The 23,158-nt window shown below is 40.1% G+C and overlaps 1 pseudogene; it reads right to left on the bottom strand.

The window, feature by feature from the left end:
• Positions 1-4,144: 4,144 nt before the first annotated feature.
• The window catches only part of LOC149744388 (programmed cell death protein 7 pseudogene), a 34,302-nt pseudogene continuing 15,288 nt past the window's right edge, over positions 4,145-23,158 (bottom strand).

The following is a 23,158-nucleotide window of genomic DNA, read 5'->3' as shown; positions in this document are numbered from 1 at the left end:
AAGGATGAGGGGGAGGGGGAGGGCCAGATGAGAGCACTTAAGTATAAATGTCCTGAGGCAAGACAACTTGGAGCCTTGGAAAAACCTCAAGTCCTTCAGTGAGAGGTAATTTTCAGTTAAGATGGGTGGTGGGTCAGAGGAGGGTGTGTGAGCGTGGTGAGCAAGGGCCAGACCCTTGCGTGGTGTGTCTCAGAGTTGAGAAACTGAGCCTCCGATGGAGAACTGCTTTTAGCGGTTATTTTGGGATCATGGATTAACCAGAGAGAAATCTCTACGTGGGGAGGGAGTGGAAGGTACCCTGTGCTCTTGTCCCAGTGCACAAACTAGGTGTTTTATCCACATCATCACCAAGGAGATTCTGATAAATAAGCGTGATACTTCCTTGAGGTGGGATGCCAAGAAGCCACTGTGCCCATATCCTACTCTTTAACCTGGACTGGGAGAAACAGAGCCTGCTCCATTAGTAGGGTATTTTAACTGGGTTAATGTGAGTAAAATTTGGCGACCCCTATGCGAGGGCTTGATTTTGGTAGGAGTTAAATGAATGAAAATAGGGGTGATTTGGATCCAAGGGCAGCTGGGAGGGAGAGAAGGAGTTGGTTCTTGACACACATTTAGCTTTGAGTTGCATCCAGATGGGGAGGATTCCCCAACATCCAAATTAAATAATACATCCTCTAAGGGGCATGACTTACTGAGGTATATTTTCTTGTTAAGCAGAATTTTTGGCTGACTTGATGTTCAGTGTCCTATAGCACTGCATATTCTCAGATATCTCCTGGTTTAAAACAACAGCAAAACAAAACAAAAATTCTCGGCAGGAGGGTTGGTATTATCTGGGTCAAAAAATCATGGCAAAAATTGCCACTCTTTAAAGTTTCAATGCACACCAGTCACTGTGCCAGGTGTTTTACATACATTATACACATTCCAACAGTCCTAGAAGACAGAGCTTATCAAACACACTTCATTGAAGAAGAATCCAAGGCTCACAGAATTTGGTAATGTGCTGAGTTCACATAGCTAGTGACAGGGCAAAACTAAAGCGCTGGTCGAAATTCCTCCAGAGCCCATACTGTTCCACTCCTCCCAGCCTGAGGCAGCCCTTCTGTCTCTTAATTCATTTCTCTTCTCACTGCTCCATGATGTCTCTCAGGCAATAAGAAAGAGGAACTTGTAGCCAAAATATTAAAAGCAGGCCTAAAGAAGGAAGGTGAACATGAGAATCAGACACAGTTTGGTTATTGTCTGTGGGCTTCGTTTACCTAGGATCCTCCTGCCCCTTGCCCCAGGCTTCCCTGAGAGCTGATTGCCCCGGTCCCGGCACGGGGGTCCAGTCCCAGCACTTTCCGGCATCACAGCGCCCTGCCCCTGGGTCTTCCCCAGTGTGCCCTCGTGTCCAGACTGGAACCTGACCTGCTGGCCAGCTCTTCTCTGCATCTTCCTCTGGAGGCTGCACTCAGCTCCCGGAGGAACGGACAGCCCATATGCCCTGCCCTCCTCTGACTCAGAGCATCCCGACTCCCCGCAGATCCCGTTCGTCACTGTGGACCCCTGGGACAGCAGCTGCCCTTTCCGTGTAACTGTTCACTTCAGACAGTGACGTTTACACACCTCCTTATCCCCACTGGGTGCCTCCACCACATTCTCAGTGTTTGCAAACCTGCTGGTGACTAGATTCTGATTTGGCACAGAATCTACTGGTTGTTAGGGTAATAACCCTGAAGTTAGAGAGGAGGTTTTGGAAACCACCCTGGCATTTGCAGTAGAATTTTAATGGGCTGAATTATTTGAGATTGGCCACTGACCACATACCAATGATTGAGTTTACCTTTTTGGTCAAAACCAAAGCCTCCTCCATAAGAAGTAGATGAGAAAAGATCATCTACATAGACAGAACTCCTAAAAACTCAGGTGTACTTCTAGGAGGTGGAAAATGGTTCTGTGGCAGACGTGCCATCCTTGATAAGAAAAGAAAAAGTCAACATTCTTCCACTGCCTCTTGTCTCTATGTTTGCCCCTGAGGAAAATTTTGGTTTTAAGTAATAGTACAAATGCTCTTACTGCCCCCAGATTCTAATAGTATGGATAACTCACAATTCCCCTTCCCTATCACATTCCTCTAGAATTCATCCCTCTCCTCAGAAGCAACCACAATTAAAATTTTGTGTTATTTTAAAATTGATTCTAGACTTTTCCTTACATAGATGTGTTATAAAAATACATTGTGAGTTTCTTAACATACATGGATAACAGTGTACATATTGTCCCGTCTCTTGCCCTTGTCACTTACTAAAACGAATGCAGGGTCTTTCCCTGAGAGCACATATAGATCCATCTCACTCTTTTAACTACTCCTAAGTATTCTAAAGTGTGTATGTGCCATAATTAATTTAAACATTCTCCTCCTGATGGACACATAAATTATTTCCCATTTGTTGCTATGATTAATAGAACTTATATCAACATTACTGAGCATGAATTCTTGGGCAAATATGTATGTTTTCTTATAGGAAATACACAGCAAAGTGCAAACTGGATTGAATTGGAAAGAATGTGATGATTGTAAATTTTTATGAATATTGCTGATACTCTGTTCAAATAAAGCTGTACTGATTCATATTCTCCCATATTAATGTATTTAATTTGCACTCTCACAGGCATTTTATTGTATCAACCTTTTAAATTTTGGTCAAACTTTTAGGTGAAAACATATTGTCTCACTGTTATTTTAATTTCCAGGTTTTCTAAGTAGGTTGAGCAGAAAATTAACTTAAGCCCTCATCCATAGAAAGTGGGATTTCTTCAGTGATGCTTTGAGTATCAGAATTCCTCTGGGCATGCTTTAAAATTCTGAAATGTCAATAAGATTTTTCTCTTTACTTTGAGAAAGAAGAATTTGATCAGACCGACCAGGTGTCAGTGAAAGGGTTCAGACAGAACACCCCCAGCCAGTGAGGAATATTAGAAAGAACCGGGGAGAGAGCAGTGACCAGAGTCCACGAGAGGGAATATGAAGTCCAGAGAGGCCAGAATTTCACAACACAATCTGTTATCTAACTGGTCTATAGCAGCTATAAACATTTTAGGCTTAGGGCCTCTTATTCCAACTTAAGCCTTCCCCAGAAATCCAATCTGTGATTTGAAGGCAGTTAGGATGCTGTATGGTAGCCATTATTTTTGGACTACATTCATCCTATTCCTACAGCTTAGACTTGTCTGAAACTGTACCAAATTACTTGGGGTGTTCAAAGAGGATGCTCCCCTCTGGCTGTTCAATATTAGAAGTCTTCCAGCCATGTTTGTCTTCCAATAGTTGTTCAGCTCACTGCTCTCTAGTATTTTTTTTAACTCCCCTGGTAGTTGCTCTTTGCCCAGTCCCATGGAGTCCTGCCCTTTACGTGAGCAGCTTAATGTTCAGTGAAAGACCCAAGGGGACCTTCTACAGATTTCTGGAGCATTAACTCCACCCAGCTCTCTTCTCGCCACCAACTTGCTCTGCAAATTTCAGCAGCTTTACTATTCCCAAACTCTACTTACTGTATCCTCAGTTCAATGAGTCCACCGCGCTCTGTGGTGGCTTATCCTCCTTGCACTACAGTCTAGACGTTGCCTCTAAGCAGAAATACAGGGTCATTTGGGGAGCCTACCTCATCCGTTTTCCTACTTTTGGGGATCATAATCTTGTGCTGACTGTTTTCCAGTCACTTCATATATTCTGCCTATTTTGAAAGTTGTTTACAGCAACTAATGTGGAAGTCTTCCTGAATTTTTTATAATGGCATTTTTTTAATGAGTATAAAAAAATAAATTTTATTATTTTTATCTGCTTTTCCCCCAGCTTAAACTACATGTATATTTTTGGAAGCTTGAGTTCCTAAGAAAATTCCACAATTTCCACTATACCAGCTCCCACAATGTGACTGAGTGAGGTTAATCAAGGTCCCACTCCCATAAGGAAATTAATTTTTATCCTTGCGGATTCTGAACAAGCAGACCTCTATGAACTTAAAAAGCAGGTGCTTTCATTAGGATCCTTCTAATATGGGGAAAATGCAGCCATCATCCATTAAAACACCATCCAGTTTGGGTACAGGTACTCTTCAGGCTTTCCAAGTTCTCCACTTGACTACCAGACAACGCCACCAGCTTTTCTGGCAACCCAGCCTCTCCAGCTGCACCAAAAGTGGGATTCACAAAACTGAAGATAAAGCGTTTCTGACCTTTCTTCCTGGAAGTTAGGAGGCTCTCTGGGTAAGAAAGGTAAGGAGGTTTTGCATCAAGCTTGCCTTAACAAGGAGTACTGGGGGAGGGACTGCTAAATCTACCCAGTGCACACCTGTGTCGAGGGTATGAGTGTATAGCGTATACTTATCCATCACCACACAAGAAAGATAAGAGTAAACTTATAAATCAATCTGGACCAAGCCCCTCAAAACAGAGGCGAATTTCATGAACCAAGGCCACTGCCTGTCGTAAAAACCTCAGTTCACCTAGGTCCTTTCCTGAGGAACCATATTAATCTCCTGATTCAAGAGGCACCTTGGCCAGGACAGAGGACAGAAGGGAAACGTAACTTCTGGGTAGGGAAATGCCACATGGAGTTTAGAGGTTGTGATTTATACTACAGTACAAGAAGATGGCAGCGTCACTAATACTTAGAGCTGGAAAGAGCCTTGGCTGGACGACACTCCTGGAGCATCTTTACTAATGCAGCTTAATGGCGGTTGCCCAGATGTCGTTGCTGGGGAGCGGGGGAAGAACCCATCCTTGGGGAACGGAGTTGCCTTTGGGATGATCAGATGGCACCAGGTACTGATCCCAATCATGCCTTATCTGGATGAGCGCTGGCAGGGAGTGCTCAGCCTGGAGGTAATACTGCCGGAAAGGCTGCTGCAAGAGGTGAGCAAGTGGGAACTCATCTGGATCCCCAAATAACTTGGACTCAATTTCACGCTTCTGTAGTAAAAATTTTTCTTTTTCTTTCCTCTGTTTCTTCTCTAATTCTCTTTTCCTCTCTTCCTCTTGTTCTCCTTCCAACATAACTCTGAGGGCTCTCTCTTCAGCTTCATATAATTCAGAGCGTTTTTTAATGAGTTTTCTCAGTCGCTGAAGGTGATGCTCAAAGGTCTCATCTGCTGAGGCTGGAGGACAGACCCCTTTCCTTGCTGCAGCCTCTTTCCTGAGTTTCCTCAATTTCTCCAAGGCCCGAAGAATGTCCACCATTCTTTTGGTGTCTGCTTGTTTTTTCCTCACTTCAGATAGGACACCATCAGCAGCAGCTTTAAGTTCCTGCTCCCGCTTCTTCTCCTCCACCTCCTGCACGCACTTGACCCTCCAGCGGTCAATCTCCTGCTCGCGCTCCGCTGCCCGCGTGGCCTCCGCCTCCAGCTCGGCCTCGCGTTCCCGGGCCCTCTCGCGAAGCCGCAGCCGGCGGCGCCGGACCCTCTCCAGCCTGCGCCGCGCCTGGCCCACATAGGCTGCCTGGGTCAGGAGCTGAAGTCGCTCGGCCAGCTCGGCGCGCAGCGGCTTTGCCTCCGCATGCAGCTGTGCCCAGGCCACGCCATCAGCCTCGGCCTCGCGCAGCGCATGGCCCAGGTCGCGCAGCCGCCGCACCAGGCGCAGGGACACGTGCAACCGGGCCCGCACCTCGCCCAGGTTGGGGCTGGCGGGCGCGCGCGGGGGCACCGGGCAGCCGGCCCGCCGCGGGGTTCCGAACACCGCCTCTAGCCACTGCCGGTCGCGCAGGCGCTGCAGGGCCGCGTCCCCAAGCACGTCGGACGGCGGCGGTGCTTCAGGCCAGCGCGGGCTCCAGGGCGGCCCCGGGCCTGGAGGCGGCGGCCGCGGGCGCTCACCGGCGTCGTTCCCTAGGAAGGGCCGGCACTGGGGCGGCGGGGGTATAATGGCAATTTTTAAAAACGTTTTATTTGAAACTACTTTTAGACTTATAGAAAAGTTGCAAAAATAGTGCAGAGAGTTTATCCCTCATCCAGCCTTGTCCAATGTTAACATCTTAGGTAACCATCATACGAGTACTAGAACAAGGTAATTATTTTTGTCTTAGTAGCATTAACCAAACTAACTACCTCATTTAAACTTCATAATTTTTTCCACTATTATCCTTTCTAAAGATCCTAATCAGTGTCCCACATTGCGTTTAGTTGTTATTTCTCCCTGGACTCCTACAATCTACAATAGTTCCTCAGTCTTTCCTGCTTTTTCAATACACCGTCAGCCCTGAAGAGTATTGATCAGTTATTTTGCTGAACGTCCATCACTTTAGGCCTATCTGGTATCTTCTCATTACTGGACTGAGGTCATAGTTCCTTGAAAAGAGAACCACAAAGGGTCTTCCTTGGTGGCACAGTGGTTAAGAATCCGCCTGCCAATGCAGGGGACACGGGTTCGAGCCCTGGTCCAGGAACATCCCACATGCCGCAGAGAAGTTAAACCTGCGTGCCACTACTAGGCCTGCGCTCTAGAGCCCACGATCCACAACTTCTGAAGCCCGTGTGCCTAGAGCCCGTGCTCTGCAACAAGAGAAGCCACCGCAATGAGAAGTCCATGCACCGCAACAAAGAGTAGCCCCCGCTCCCTGCAACTAGGGAGAAGTCCGCGTGCAGCAACGAAGACCCAACGCAGCCAAAAATAAAATAATTTATTTTTTAAAAAAAAGGAGAAACACAGAAATGGTGCCATTTCTTTCAACAGTGCACCAATATCACAGGGTTCCTGATTTCAATGCATCTTACTACCGGCAACAATGACCTTGATCACCTGGTCAAAATGATCTCTGCTGGGCATTTCCACTGTAAAGTTACTATGATTTCTCCTGTAGTCAACAAATATCTTGCAGGGAGATAATTTGAGACAGTGCAAATATGTTCTCTCCTCAGATGCACTGATTGTAGCACCCATTAGTAGATTAAGTATGCAGTAATCACCACTGTGATATATGCCTAATAGTGGCTTCCATTTCCCTTCTTTAAATACTCATTAATTGCAATTCCACTATGAGGAGGAGCTGTCGTGTCTCTTCCATCTACATATTTAATTATTTATATTGTTATGGACTCAGGAATTTTTTTTATTCTTTGGGTTATAATCCAATATTAGCATTATTTATTTTGTTGCTCAAAGCTTTGGCCATTAAGAGGTCCTTCTAATGTTGTCTTCTTTCAACAATGCTCTCTTCCCCGTATCTTTTGAGAATATTCTTTTTTTTTCTGGTTCTACAAGATGTTCCAAGCTCATTTTGATTTTTTCCATCTCAGCCCTGAAAGAACCACCTTTCCAAGGATCCTTGGTTCCTTTTATAGAAGAATGATGCTTAAGAAACCAAGATCTTTACTCTAGGTATGCTGATTACTACTGGAATCTCATTGTTTCTAGGCTCTCTCAGCAGCCAGGACTGGGAAATATTTGTGTATTAACCCATGTATACACACATATCTATTTTTATATCTGTGTGTGTGCGTGTGTGTGTGTCTGTAATGAGTTTATACTAATACCTCAGATTCCAATTTAACACCATAGGAATCTTTTTAATCTCCCCAGTTTATTTAATTGTAATTTCTTTCTCCAATTGTAAGAAATCTTAGTTTTATTGTTAACAACCTATTTACTTATTTGTTCAATTCTAGTATTCACATAAATTAGTTTCAGAATGTCTTATCAATGCCTCTATGAGAAACATATTTACTGACTACATAACATTTGTGCACAGTTCTTTTCATTTTTATCCTTTTAGCATCCAGTCAAGTTATTGTTTTCTAAGGTTATTTGGGTTAGTTCTTTCCCCCTTACCTTCAGTATAGTTATGTTATTGATTTTTATTACCGGTAGTTTCATTTGTTAGTGTTTGTATCTCATGTTGGGTTTCTCCCACATCCTGATTGGTTTTAAATATTCATTTATTAATGGCAGCATTTCTTAACCAAGTATTTATTTCTATTGATTAATGCTTTACCAACAGACATCATCATACACACAGTAGATGACCTCATAATATCCATATCAGCTGGCCGTGATCATAAGGATGTGCCAAAAATATGCATCCAGATATCTAAATTAGAAAAATCTGTTTGTCTTGTGCATTCCAGGGGTACTTTGTTTATTCAGGTGAATGCCTCATGTTTATTCACTATTTTCCACATACTAATTCACATACAACGGCTAAAATGTTTTACATTGCTGCACATACCAGAGCTCAATCTGATCTTACTCACTGGGCTTAATTCTTGAAGGCAAGAAATTTAATGTCTCCATATGGCCATTAAAACCAGCTGAGGAACTACTGTTTGTCATGATGTTGATGATGGGTCCTTTACTGCTTGTGTTTTTTTTTTTTATTATTGTTGCCAAGTAACTGAAAAACTCATGCAGCAATGCTGAGGATAAGACCTTTCCCTATTAAGAAGAAAAACATGACAGCCTGCTGTGTGAACAATAGGGAAACTACCCTTATCATTCCCAGCACAAACACTTCATCAGTAGGGGTGCATCTTTACAAAAAAAAAACTTTTTAATTTTTCTGTAAAATATTCTGTTCCTGTTCACTGACATGAAACTTTTAGAGCTTTTAAAGAAAAAATAATACGTTAACTGGCAGGAAAAAAAAAGGAGATAAAAATCCAGAAAATGTATTACACATCTGTCTTTACCAAATAGTTGGTATCTTAAAACTTCACATTAGGAGAGATAGAAGCAGTTATTATTATCACATGGCATCTTGCCCCACTTAATTCCAGCAGAATAAGCCGCCTCCCACTGTGCTGTAGAGAAGGATAGTCTCAAGTCAGACCAAAGGCCAAGCTGTGATTATTGTGAAAAGAAGAGAAGAGGATTGCATACTCTTTTTTTAGCTATCTATCCTCTCAAGATATAATTTCCCATTTGAAATATTGCTACATGAATGTCAAAAAAGTATCAGATGGTAAAACAGTATCAATAGCTCAACTTTGTGAAAAATAGCCTTTGAAAATGGAGGTCCATGGAAACACAGTTACTAAGCTCTTTCAAACCAAATCTTCTTAGCATTCCACAGTGATTCCTTCAAGAATAAAATTACAGACTTAAACTCTCATCTGACATTTAATCCCTTTTTTATAAATAAGAATTAATTTTTTTCATATAACATGGAAATGTAGAAAATTTATGCTTTTAGATTTATCTTCATGACTTGGATATTACTAAAAGTTAGAGATTAATCTTGCTCTATCCTTGAATGGACAATATGATGCATATGTTTAACTATATTATAAACAAGAATACTATAGGAATTTAATATGTATAGCAAAATTGATGTGTGCCTCTTTTAAAGCAGATATTCACCTTTAAATGTTCCCATGTGCTAAAAAATACTGACATCTTTATTCATACAGCCTTTCCCAGGAATAACTAAAATTCTCCCTTTTCCATGCCCTCTAAAGAGGCAGTTGAATACCATGTGCTGGTTTATCATCAAACAAATGAACAAATATATGATACTGTATTTCGAAAAGTAACCCAAACTACTTATTGTACATATGATGAATAGAAATTAATTCTCCCCTCCTTCTGGGTATCTAAGTACATATTCTTTTACATAAATCACGTATTAAAATATACAAGATAAAAATCTTCGAAAAGTTCTAACCTCAAATAAACAAAAATGAAATAAATCCAGTATATATATATATATATATATATATTTTTTGGCCACTCCGTGTGGCATGCGGGATCGTACTTCCCGGACCAGAGATCGAACCCACATCCCCTACAGTGCAAACACAGTCTTAACCACTGGACTGCCAGGGAAGTCCCAAAAATAAATCCTGTATTAAGACCAGTAACAAAACATATTCCAGTCACGTGATCAATGACAGAATAAATGAGCTTATATTCATCTCTGATCCAATATTTCATTTCTCCAACCCAATTTTCAAACCAAGAACTGGAATTTTTTAAAGCACTTTATTGTGGTATGATTGACATACAAAAAACTGTGCACTTTTAATGTATACAACTTGATGAATGTAGAGGTAAGAATGTATCAATGAAACCATCACCATGATTTATGCCATAAAGCTATCCATGACCTCCAAAAGTTTCCTACTGCCTTTTTATTTATAATAATTATTATTTTGTGATAAAATGCTTAATATAAGATTTACCCTCTTAACACACTTATAAGTATACAATATAGCATTATTAACTATGCTGTACAGTAGATCTCTAGGTCTTATTCATCTTACATAAACAAAACTTTGTGCCCTCTAATATCTCCCAGTTTCCTTCTCCCTCCAGGCCCTGGCAAACATCATTCTTTTCTCTGCTTCTATGAGTTTGACTACTTTAGATTGCTCTTATAAGTAGTATCGTGTAGTATTTGTTCTGCTATGTCTGGCTTATTTAACTTAGCATAATGTCCTCCAGATCCATCCATGTTGTCACAAATGGCAGGATTTCCTTCCTTTTTAAACTTGAATAATATACCATTTTATGTCTATACTTTATGTGTACATTTCTTCAAACCAAGAACTTGAAAACAGATTCTCCCTCACTAAAGAAAAAGGATATCTGTTAGACCCTTTAAAATTAGGAGGGGGGGGTGCTTCAAGATGGTGGAGGAGTAAGACGTGGAGATCACCTTTCTCCCCACAAATACATCAAAAATACATCTACGTGTGGAACAACTCCTAAAGAATACCTACTGAATACTGGCAGAAGACCTCAGACCTCCCAAAAGGCAAGAAACTCCCCACATACCTGGGTAGGGCAAAAGAAAAAAGGAAAAACAGAGACAAAAGAATAGGAATGGGACCTGCACCTCTGAGAGGGAGCTGTGAAGGAGGAAAAGTTTCCACACACTAGGAAGCCCCTTCACTGGCGGAAACGGGGGTTGGGTGGGTGGGCAGCTTTGGAGCCATGGAGGAGAGCGCAGCAACAGGGGTGCAGAGAGGGCAAAGCAGAGAGATTCCCGCACAGAGGATCCGTGCCGACCAGCATTCACCAGCCCGAGAGGCTTGTCTGCTCACCGGCCAGGGCGGGCGGGGGCTGGGAGCTGAGGCTCGGGCTTCGGAGGTCAGATCCCAGGGAGAGGACTGGGGTTGGCTGCGTAAACACAGCCTGAAGGGGGCTAGTGCACCACAGCTAGCCGGGAGGGAGTCCAGGAAAAGTCTGGAGCTGCCGAAGAGGCAAGAGACCATTGTTTCGGGGTGCACGAGGAGAGGGGATTCAGAGCACTGCCTAAAAGAGCTTCAGAGATGGCTGCGAGTCACGGCTATCAGCGTGGATACCAGAGGCAGGCATGAAATGCTAAGGCTGCTGCTGCTGCCACCAAGAAGCCTGTGTGCAGGCACAGGTCACTATCCACACCTCCTCTCCTGGGAGCCTGTGCAGCCCGCCACGGCCAGGTCCCGTGATCCAGGGACAACTTCTCCGGGAGAACACATGGCACTCCCCAGGCTGTTGCAGCATTAAGCCGGCCTCTGCCGCAGCAGGCTCGCCCCACATCCGCACCCCTCCTTCTCCGTGGCCTGAGTGAGCCAGCGCCCACTAATCAGCCGCTACTTTAACCCCCTCCTGTCTGGGTAGGGAATAGGCGCCCTCAGGAGACCGACACACAGAGGCGGGGCCAAAACCAAAGCAGAACCACAGGAGCTGTGCAAAAAAAGAAGAAAAAGGGAAATTTCTCCGTGCAGCCTCAGGAGCAGTGGATTAAATCCCCACAGTCAACTTGATGTACCCCGCATCTGTGGAATACCTGAATAGACAATGAATCATACCAAAATTGAGGCAGTGGACTTTGGAAGCAACTGTAGACTTGGGGTTTGCTATCTGTGACTGACCTGTTTCTGATTTTTATGTTTACCATAGTATAGATTTTAGTACTTGATATCTTTGGTGGATTTGTTTATTGGTTTGGTTGCTCTCTTTTATTTTTATTACTTAAAAAATTTTTTTTATTTTAATGATTTTAAAATTTTAATTATTTTACTTTATTTTATATTTTAATTTTTTTAAATTTATTTTCTTTCTTTTTTTCTACCTCTTCTTCTGAGCCATGTGGCTGAGAGGGTCTTAGTGCTCTGGGCTGGTGTCAGGCCTGAGCCTATGATGTGGGAGAGCCAAGTTAGGACACTGGACAACCAGAGACCTCCTGACCCCATGTAATGCCAATAGGCAAGAGCTCTCCCAAGATCTCCATCTCAAGGCTAAGACCCAGCTCCACTCAACAGCCAGCAAGCTCTAGTGCTGGACACCCCATGCCAAACAACTCGCAAGACAAGAACACAACCCAACCCATTGGCAGAGAGGCTGCCTAAAATCATACTAAGTTCACAGACACTCCAAAACACATCACCAGAAAGAAACACACCAGCAGAAAGACAAGATCCAGCCCTACCCACCAGAACATAGGCACTGGTCCCCTCCAACAGGAAGCCTACACAAGTTCCTGAAACAACTTTACCCACTGAAGGCAGACACTAAAAACAATGGGAACTATGAACTACGAAAAGGAGACCCTAAACACAGTAAGTTAAGCAAAATGAGAAGACAGAGGAATATGCAGCAGATTGAAGAGCAAGGTAAAAACCCACCAGACCAAACAAATGAAGAGGAAATAGGCAGCCTACCTGAAAAAAAATTCAGGGTAATGACAGTAAAGATCCAAAATCTTGGAAATAGAATGGAGAAAATTCAAGAAACTTTTAAAAAGGACCTAGAAGAACTAAAGAGCAATCAAACAATGATGGACAGCACAATAAAGGAAATTAAAAATTCTCTAGAAGGGATCAATAGCAGAATAAATGAACCAGAAGAACTGATAAGTGACTTGGAAGATAAAATAGCAGAAATAACTACAGCAGAGCAGAATAAAGCAAAAAGAATTGAGGACAGTCTCATAGACATCTTGGACAACACTGAACATACCAACATGCAAATTATAGGGGTCCCAGAAGAAGAAGAGAAAAAGAAAGGGTCTGAGAAAATATTTGAAGAAATTATAATTGAAAACTCCCCTAACTTGGGAAAGGAAATAGTCAATCAAGTCCAGGAAACACAGTGTCCCATACAGGATAAATACAAGGAGAAACACGCCAACACACATATTAATTAAACTTTCTAAAATTAAATACAAAGAAAAAATATTAAGAGCAGCAAGGGAAAAGCAACAAATAATACACAAGGCAATGCACATAAGGTTAACAGCTGATCTTTCAGCAGAAACTCTGCAAGCCAGAAGGGAGTGGCAGGACATATTTAAAGTGATGAAAGGGAAAAACCTACAACCAAGATTACTCTACCCAGCAAAGATCTCATTCACATTTGATGGAGAAATTAAAACCTTTACAGACAAGCAAAAGTTAAGAGAATTCAGCACTACCAAACCAGCTCTACAACAAATGCTAAAGGAACTTCTCAGGAAGAAGCCACAAGAGAAGGAAAAGACCTACAATAACAAACTGAAAACAGTTAAGAAAGTGGTAATAGGAACATACATATTGATAATTACCTTAAATGTAAGTGGATTAAATGCCCCAACTGAAAGACACTGACTGGCTGAATGTATACAAAAACAAGACCTGTACATATGCTATCTACAAGAAACGCACTTCAGACGTAGGGAAACATACAGACTGAAAGTGAGGGGATGGAAAAAGATATTCCATGCAAATGGAAATCAAAAGAAAGCTGGATTACCAATTCTCATAACAGACAAAATAGACTTTAAAATAAAGACTATTACAAGAGACAAAGGAGGATACTACATAACGATCAAGGCATCAATCCAAGAAGAAGATATAACAATTGTAAATATTTATGCACCCAACATAGGAGCACCTCAATACATAAGGCAAATGCTAACAGCCATAAAAGGGGAAATTGACAGTAACACAATCATAGTAGGGGACTTTAATACCCCACTTTCACCAATGGACAGATCATCCAAAATGAAAATAAATAAGGAAACACAAGCTTTAAATGACACATTAAACAAGATGGACTTAATTGATATTTATAGGACATTCCATCCAAAAACAACAAAATATACTTTCTTCTCAAAAGCTTATGGAACATTCTCCAGGATAGATCATATCCTGGGACACAAATCAGGCCTTGGTAAATTTAAGAAAATTGAAATTGTATCAAGTATCTTTTCCGACCACAACGCTATGAGACTAGATATCAATTACAGGAAAAAAACTGTAAAAAATACAAACACATGGAGGATAAACAATGTGCTGCTAAATATCTAAGAGATCACTGAAGAAATCAGACAGGAAATTAAAAAATACCTACAAACAAATGACAATGAAAACACGATCACCCAAAACCTATGGGATTCAGTAAAAGCAGTTCTAAGAGGGAAGTTTATAACAATACAATCCTACCTCAGGACACAAGAGAAATCTCAAACAACCTAACCTTACACCTAAAGCAATTAGAGAAACAAGAACAAAAACCCCCAAAGATAGCAGAAGAAACGAAATCACAAAGATCAGATCAGAAATAAATGAAAAAGAAATGAAGGAAACCATAGCAAAGATCAATAAAACTAAAGGTGGTTCTTTGAAAAGATAAAGAACAGTGATAAACTATTAGCCAGACTCATCAAGAAAAATGGGAGAAGACTCAAATCAACAGAATTAGAAATGAAAAAGGAGAAGTAACAACTGACATTGTAGAAATACAAAAGAACATGAGAGAATACTAAAAGCAACTATATGCCAATAAAATGGACAACCTGGAAGAAATGGACAAACACTTAGAAAAGCACAACCTTCTGACACTGAACCAGGAAGAAATAGAAAATATAAACAGACCAATCACAAGCACTGAAATTGAGACTGTGATTAAAAATCTTCCAAAAAACAAAAGCCCAGGACCAGAGGGCTTCACAGGCGAATTCTCTCACACATTTAGAGAAGAGCTAAAACCTATCCTTCTCAAACTCAAGCAAAATATAGCAGAGGGAGGAACACTGCCAAACTCATTCTACAAGGCCACAATCACCATGATACCAAAACCAGACAAAGATGTCACAAAGAAAGAAAACAACAGGCCAATATCACTGATGAACATAGATGCAAAAATCCTCAACAAACTACAAGCAAACAGAATCCAACAGCACATTAGGATCATATACCACGATCAACTGCAGTTTATCCCAGGAATGCAATGATTCCTCAATACACGCAAATCAACGTGATACACCATATTAACAAACTGAAAGATAAAAACCATATGGTAATCTCAATAGATGCAGAAAAAGCTTTTGACAAAATTCAACACCCATTTATGATAAAAACTCTCTAGAAAGTAGGCATAGAGGGAACCTACCTCAACATAACAAAGGCCGTATATGACAAACCCACAGCCAACATCATTCTCAATGGTGCAAAACTGAAACCATTTCCACTAAGATCAAGAACACAACAAGGTTGCCTGCTCTCACCACTATTATTCAACATAGTTTTGGAAGTTTTAGCCACAGCAGTCAGAGATGAACAAGAAATAAAAGGAATCCAAATTGGAAAAGAAGAAGTAAAACTGGCACTATTTGCCAATGACAATATACTATAAATAGAAAATCCTAACGATGCCACCAGAAAACTACTAGAAGTAGTCAATGAATTTGGTAAGGTTGCAGGATGCAAAATTAATGCACAGAAATCTCTGGCATTCCTATATACCAACAACGAAAAATCAGAAAGAGAAATTAAGGAAACACTCCCATTTACCACTGCAACAAAAAGAAGAAAATACCTAGGAATAAACCTGCCTAAGGAGATGAAAGGCTTGTAGTCAGAAAACTATAAAACACTGATAAAAGAAATCAAAGATGACATAAACAGATGGAGAAATATACCATGATCTCGGATTGGAAGAATCGGTATTGTGAAAATGACTATACTACTCAAAGCAATCTACAGATTCAATGCAACCCCTGTCAAACTACAATTGCGTTTTTCACAGAACTAGAACAAAAAATATCACAATTTGCATGGAAACACAAAGACCCCGAATAGCCAAAGCAATCTTGAGAAAGAAAAACGGAGCTGGAAGAATCAGGATCCCTGACTTCAGACTACACTACAAAGCTACAGAAATCAAGAGTGTCTGGTACTGGCACAAAAATAGAAATATAGATCACTGGAACAGGATGGAAAGCCCAGAGATAAACCCATGCACCTATGGTCACTTGAGCTTTGATAAAGGAGGCAGGAATATACAATGGAGAAAAGACAGCCTCTTCAACAACTGGTGCTGGGAAAACTGGACAGCTACATGTAAAAGAATGAAATTAGAACACTCCTTAATACCATATACAAAAATAAACTCAAAATGGATTAAAGACCTAAATGTAAGTCCATACACAATAAAACTCTTAAAGGAAAACATAGGCAGAATGCTCTATGACATAAATCACAGCAAGATCCTTTTTGACCCACCTCCTAGAGAAATGGAAATAAAAACAAAAATAAACAAATGGGACCTAATGAAACTTAAAAGCGTTTGCACAGCAAAAGAAACCATAAACAAGATGAAAACAGAACCCTCAGAATGGGAGAAAATATTTGCAAATGAAGAAACTGACATAGGATTAATCTCCAAAATATACAGGCACTTCATGCAGCTCAACATCCAAGAAACAAGCCAATCCAAAAATGGGCTGATGACCTAAATAGACATTTCTCCAAAGAAGATATACAGATTGCCAACAAACACATGAAAGGATGCTCAACATCAGTAAGTATTACAGAAATGCAAATCTAAACTACAATGAGGTATCACCACACACCGGTCAGAATGGCCATCATCAAAAAATCTACAAACAGTAAATGCTGGGAGGGTGTGCAGAAAAGGGAACCCTCTTACACTGCCGGTGGGAATGTAAATTGATACACCCACTATGGAGAAGACTATGGAGAATTCTTAAAAAACGAAAAATAGAACTACTTAAAGGGACATGTATAGCACTGAATGTCTATACTAGAAAAATCTAAAATCAATAATTTAAGCTTCTACCTTAGTAAACTGGTGAAAGAAGAGAAAAAAAAGCAGACAAAAAACAAATAACAAATCAAAGTAGATATCAATGACACTGAAGAAAGGGGAAAAAAATGGAGAAAAAGAACAAAACCAGAAGCTGTTTCTTTGAACATATCCAAAAGAAAAAAAAGAAAAAACAAGATGACAGTCTAACTAGGCTACTCAAGGAAAATAAAAAGAGAGAAAACACCAATTAAATCGCTAATAGCAGAAATGAAAGAAGGGCCATCACTCCTGATTCCATGGATATTAAAAGGATAATAAATGAATATTATAAACAACTCTATGCCTACAAATTTGGAAAGTTAAAGCAACAAATTGCTTGAAGATACAATTCCGAAAACTATACAAGGATAAATAGATAATCAGAATAGGTTTGTATCTATTAAAGAAATTTAATCTATAATTAATAAGCTTCCAAAAAAGATAGCACCAGGCCCAGATGATTTCACTGATGAATTCTAACAAAAATTTAAGGAAGACATGAAAACAATTCTCTACAATCTCTTCCAGAAAACAGAAGCAGAGGGGACACTTCCTAATTCATTCTATGAGGCCAGCATCACTCTAATGTCAAAATCAGAAAAAGAAATTAAAAGAAAGGAGAATTGACCACCAATATCTCTCATGAACATAGATGCAAATTCCCCAACAAACTATAAGCAAAACAAATCTAACAATGTATAAAAGGAATTATATACCACAACTCAGTGGACTTTATTTCAGGTGTGCAACATTTGAAAATCAGTAATGCTAACTCATCATATCACCAGGCTAAAGAAAATAATCACATGATCATATCAAAAGAAGAAAAAAATTTTAATAAAATCCAGTACCAATTCATCATAAAATTTCCCAGCAAACTAGAAGTAGAGAGGCATTGGCTCAGCTTCATATACTGAATAGAACATCTTAAAATAAAAAAAAAAACAGGTAATACATCCTACTCCGTACTGAGAAGATAGATGCTCTCACACTAAGATCAGGAACAAGGCTAAGATATCCCTTCTCACCATGCCTATTCAACACTGGACTGCAAGTCCTAGCCAATGCAATAAGATAAGAGAAGGAAGAAAAAGATATACAGATTTGAAAGGAAAAAATAAACCTGTTTTTGCTCACAGATGACCTAATTGTCTATGTAGGAAATCTCAAATAACCAACAACAAGAAAACTCCTCGTATCAGTAAGCCAAGGTTAATATTCAACAGTCAATTGTTTTCCAATAAACAAAATGAACTTGCAATTAAAAAACCTAATGCCATTTACATTAGCACCAAAAAAAGATCGATTATAAATAATTCTTAGAAAAATAAGTATAAGATTTATATGAGAAATACAAATGTCACTGAAAAAAATTAAAGAAGATCTAAATAAATAGAGAAACACTCCATGTTCATGGATAGGAGGATGCAAGATTGTTGAGATGTCAGTTACTCCCAACTTGATTTATATATTCCATACAATTCTGCTCAAAACTCCAACAAGTTGTTTTGTAGATAGCAACAAACAACCTAGAGTTTATATAAAATATGAAAAGATCCATAATAACCAACTCAAATCAATACCGAAGAAGATCAAAGTCAGAGAACTGATATTACTGGATTTCAAAACAGACTTTAAAGCTACAGTAATCAAGACCACATACTATTAGCAAAACAAGAGACAAATAGACCAAAGCACAGAATAGAAAACCTAGAAAGAGACCCCTCATACAGTCAACTGATCTTTAACAAAGGAGCAACGGCAATTCAATAGAGAAAGGAGTCTTTTAACTCACAGTGCTGGGACAACTAGACATCCACATACAATGAAAAAGAATGCTGATACAGACTTTACGTGTTGCAAAATAATTAACTCAAAATGGATCACAGACCTAAATGGAAAACTCAAAATTAAAAAAAATCCAGGGACTCCCCTCATGGTCCAGTGGTTAAGACTGCACTTCCACTGCAGGGGGCATGGGCTTGATCCCTGGTCAGGGAACTAAGATCCTGCCTGCCATGTGGAGTGGGAAAAAAAGAAAAAAAAAGAAGGTAATATAGGAGAAAGCCTTGGCTTTGGCAACGAGATTTTAGACACAACACCAAAAGCACAATCCATGAAAGAGAAAAATGATAAGCTGAACTTCATTAAAATTAAAAACTTCTACTCTGTAAAAGGTACTATTAAGAGAATGAAAAGACAAGCCACAGACTGGGAAAAAATAACTGTAAGACACATATCTGATAATAAACATGATTCAAAAATATACAATGAACTCTTAAAAAACTCAACAATAAGAAAACATAAAAGTCAATTTAACAGTGGTTAAAAGAGCTGAACAGATGTCTTACCAAAAATATACACAGATGGCAAATAGCATACGAAAAGATGATCAACATCACATGTCTTCAGGGACTCTGGGATTAAAACAACAATGAGATACCTATTAATATGGCTAAAACAAAAACAAACACCTGACAATACCAAATGCTCGCAAGGGTGGGGACGAACAGGAACTCTCATTCAGTGCTAAAGGGAATGCAAAGTGATGGAGACACACTGGAAACTGTATGGAAGTTTCTTTTAAGCTAAACATAATCTTATCATATGATCTAGCAATTAAACGCCTAGGTATTTACTCAAAAGAGTTGAAAACTTATGTCCACCCAAAAGTCTTCAAAGAAATGTTAATAGTACACTAAGTCATAGCTGCCAGAAACTGAAATCAACCAAGATGACCTTCAGCAGATGAATGGGTAAACAAACTGTGGTAGTCCACATGATGGAATGCTATTCAGCCATGAAAAGAAATGACATTTCAAACCACAAACAGATATAGAGAAACTTAAATGTATATCAATTAGCAAAAGGAGCTAGTTTAAAAAGCCTACTTATTGAGTTATTTGTAGTGAGGTAGATGGACCTAGAGTCTGTCATACAGAGAGAAGTAAGTCAGAAAGAGAAAAACAAATACTGTATGCTAACACATATATATGGAATCTAAGAAAAAAATAATGGTCAAGAAGAACCTAGGGGCAAGATGGGAATAAAGATGCAGACCTACTAGAGAATGGACCTGAGGATACGGGGAGGGGGAAGGGTAAGCTGTGACAAAGTGAGAGAGTGGCATGGACATATATAAACTACCAAATGTAAAACAGATAGCTTGTGGGAAGCAGTCGCATAGCACAGGGAGATCAGCTCGGTGCTTTGTGACCACCTAGAGGGGTGGGATAGGGAGGGTGGGAGGGAGGGAGACGCAAGAGAGAAGAGATATGGGGATATATGTATAACGGATTCACTTTGTTATAAAGCAGAAACTAACACACCATTGTAAAGCAATTATACTCCAATAAAGATGTTAAATATATAAATAAATAAAAAGCCTACATACTGTAGGATTCCATCAACATTATATTTTGGAAAAGGCAAAACTCTAGAGAGAGTAAAAAGTTCAGAGTTGTCAGGGGCTCAAAGTGAGGTTTTGAGGGATGGACAGGTGGAGCACGGGGGATTTTTAGGGCAGTGAAACTCTTCTGCATGATGCTCTGTTGGTGAGTAGATGACGTCATGCCTTTGTCAACCACTATAGAAGTGTAAAGCACAAAAAGTGAAAGTGTGTTATAAACAGTGGACAATAGTCAATAATAATGTATCACTATGAGTTGATCAATTATAACAAATGAACTTGTATTCATTGAACCAATACAAGATGTTAATAATAGGAGAAACTAACTGAAAGAAGTGAGTGGCTGTATGGGAACTCTTTGCACTACAAAATACTGACCAATGGAAATCACTGCATTAACAGAGAAAGGAGAAAATGCATTTCTAAAGGGAAAGAATATTTGTCTCTACACTTCTATTCTCAAGCCTTTTGACACCAAATGTATGGGCGTTTTCTTTTGTTTTGCTCACACAAAGCAATTCTCTACCACCAGCTGGGTAACCGACAATTCAATTCCGACAATATCTACTTGCAGTTAGCATCAGATCCCACAAGGTAAAGACTCATTCCCACAGGCTAGCCCTACACTTAATCCAAACCCAGGTCTCCCATAATTCTGACTGACTGGCTATAAATTGGGGGCTCCCACAACCCCCTCCCAGGGTTTGGCAATTTTCTAAAACGGCTCAAAGAACTCAAAGAAACAGTGTACTCACTAGATTACTGATTATAAAAGAATGTGCCTCCCTGACAGCCAAACGGAGGAGATGTTTAGAAGTGAGGTGTGGGGAAGGGGTGTGGAGCTCTCATGCCCTCTCCAGTTGCATCACCCTCATAGCACCTACATGCGTTAAGCAAACTGGAAGCTCTTGGATAGGATTCTTATGCAGGCTTCATTACACAGGCATAATTAATTAAATCATTGGCCACTGGTAATTAAGTCAATCTCCAGCCCTTCTTCTCTAAGAGGCCAGAGGGTAGGACTGAAAGTTCTTGCCCCTGATCATATGGTGGGTCCGCCAGGCAGCCCCTCACCCTTAGGGGCTTTCTAAAAGTCACCTCATTAACATAAACACAGGTGTCATTGAAAGGGGCTTGTTACCAGTAACATGAAACACTCCTTTCACCTTTCTTGCTCTTTTCACTTAGGAAACCCCAACAGTTTTAGCAGCTCTGGGGACAAAGACCAAATATATATTTCTTGGTATAAATCACAATATCACAATTTAATTATATGCAGGGGTAAAGAAAGGGCCTTTGATAAAAATTTTACACCAGTCCATGGTAATAACTTTTCGCAAACTTACATTAGTAGGAAATTTCTCTTCTGGAAAATCTATACGTATTAAGCATACTTAAATGTGGAATGTTACCAGAATTCCCAGTAAAATAAGAAACAACAGACGGATATATGGTACCATCTCTACTATTTGACAAGAATTTTCCTGCTCTGCCACGTGAACATCTTGGAAGTCATCACTCCCATCCTCACAATGACAAAAAGCTGAACAAACTGAAAATCAACAACTCTTCTTAGATCCATCAGAGAATTGAAGTTACAGGGAAAACCAATGCTTCAAAACTGAAGATGCAGGCAAATACAGAGAATCACAGCTCACTGGGAGCAGAAAGTCCTGGATCCAGGAAGGAGGAGAAAAATTTACATTGTACTTGATGCAACACTGGAAGCTATGTGTGACAAGCTTCAGAGCCCAAAACTCCTAGCAGCCTAATCTTAGGGAAGCCAACACACTTCTGTGAGTTTTACCTTCTGGGGTCCTAACAGGTTCTCACGGTAAAGATCCAAGAAAAATTTCCTCATGCTTCTGGCATGAGGGGGACATAAACCCTTTTGAAATACACCTAGGAAAAAGTAACCATTTTGAAACACAGGTCCAGATGTTTCTCTTCTGTGTACTTTCCTACACCAACTACCTTGGATGAAGGGAAGATCCTAACTCCAGCCCCCTCCAGACTTCCTATGTCACATAACAGGGCGGATGAAAGCAGAGTAGCATTTGTAAAGGCAATAGCCCAGGGGCACAGAGCCACTAAAACATGGACAGCTAATCACAGGATTATAGAACACTTCCCAGACACCTTACCACTGCATCACCAAGGTTCCAATATAATACCAGAGGATTACTGCTGAAAGAACTGCAAGGCTTAGACCACTTATGAAGGCATTCCTAGGGGAAACCAAAGACAACAAGAACACTCAAGGAAACTGAAATCTCAGGTGCCTACATTAAGAGCAAACAGTAAACACGACATAACTCTTATGCAGATAAACACAAACTCTCATGATAAAGGCCCTTTAAATCGATTCCTATTTTCCAATACATTAAGTCCAGCCTTCAACGAAAAATTATAAGATATGCTAAAAGGCAGAAAAGCACAGTCTGATTAAACAAAGCAAGTAAATTAACCACACTCAGATATAGGAGATAATCTGGAATATCAGAGTAGAATTTTAGAATACTTATGATTCATGCACTAGGCCTCTAATGGAAAAAGTGAACAACATGCAAGAATAGTAGGTAATGTACGTAGAGAGATGGAAACTGTAGGAAAGCATCAAAAGGAAATGTGAGAAATCAAAAACATCGTAACCGACATGAAGAATGCCACTGATAGGCTCACCAGTAGACTGCACATGGCCAAGGAAAGACTCAGTGAAAT

This window comes from Delphinapterus leucas, chromosome X (genome assembly GCF_059928025.1).
Source record: "Delphinapterus leucas isolate spDelLeu-1000000601 "Yukka" chromosome X, BTC_Dleu_Yukka2, whole genome shotgun sequence".
Taxonomy (NCBI): Eukaryota; Metazoa; Chordata; class Mammalia; order Artiodactyla; family Monodontidae; genus Delphinapterus; species Delphinapterus leucas.
Note: the sequence above shows the minus strand (reverse complement) of the source record. Positions and strands in the feature narration are given on the sequence as shown.